Source organism: Sinocyclocheilus anshuiensis, unplaced genomic scaffold, assembly GCF_001515605.1.
Source record: "Sinocyclocheilus anshuiensis isolate Anshui unplaced genomic scaffold, SAMN03320099.WGS_v1.1 scaffold2061, whole genome shotgun sequence".
In the NCBI taxonomy this organism is placed as follows: Eukaryota; Metazoa; Chordata; class Actinopteri; order Cypriniformes; family Cyprinidae; genus Sinocyclocheilus; species Sinocyclocheilus anshuiensis.
The window spans coordinates 41444-42114 of NW_015557196.1; positions in this window are offsets into that span (position 1 = coordinate 41444).

Consider the following 671-nt stretch of genomic DNA (forward strand, 5'->3'; position numbering starts at 1 on the left):
AAATTTAAAATAAATGAACAAAATCGTTTTGATGTACTCTGCTTGACTGAAACCTGGCTAAAACCTAATGATTATATTGGTCTAAATGAGTGTACTCCACCAAGCTACTGTTAAAAGCATGAGCCCCATCAGACTGGTCGTGGCGGCAGTGTTGCAACAATATATAGTGATATTCTCAATGTTACTCAGAAAACAGGATACAGGTTTAACTCATTCGAAATACTTCTGCTTAACGTTACACTGTCAGATATGCAAAAGAGATCTATCGTATCTCTTGCTCTGGCTACTGTGTATAGACCACCAGGGCCGTATACAGATTTCCTAAAAGAATTTGCAGATTTCCTCTCAGACCTATTGGTTACTGTTGATAAAGCGCTAATTGTCGGAGATTTTAACATTCACGTTGATAATACAAATGATGCATTAGGACTTGCGTTTACTGACCTAATAAACTATTTTGGAGTCAAGCAAAACGTCACCGGGCCCACTCATCGTTTTAATCATACGCTAGATTTAATTATATCGCATGGAATTGATCTTATATCATTTTAATCATATGCTAGATTTAATTATATCACATTGAACTGATCTTACCGATATAGATATCGTACCTCAAAGTGATGATGTTACTGACCATTTCCTTGTATCGTGCATGCTGCGTATTACTGATA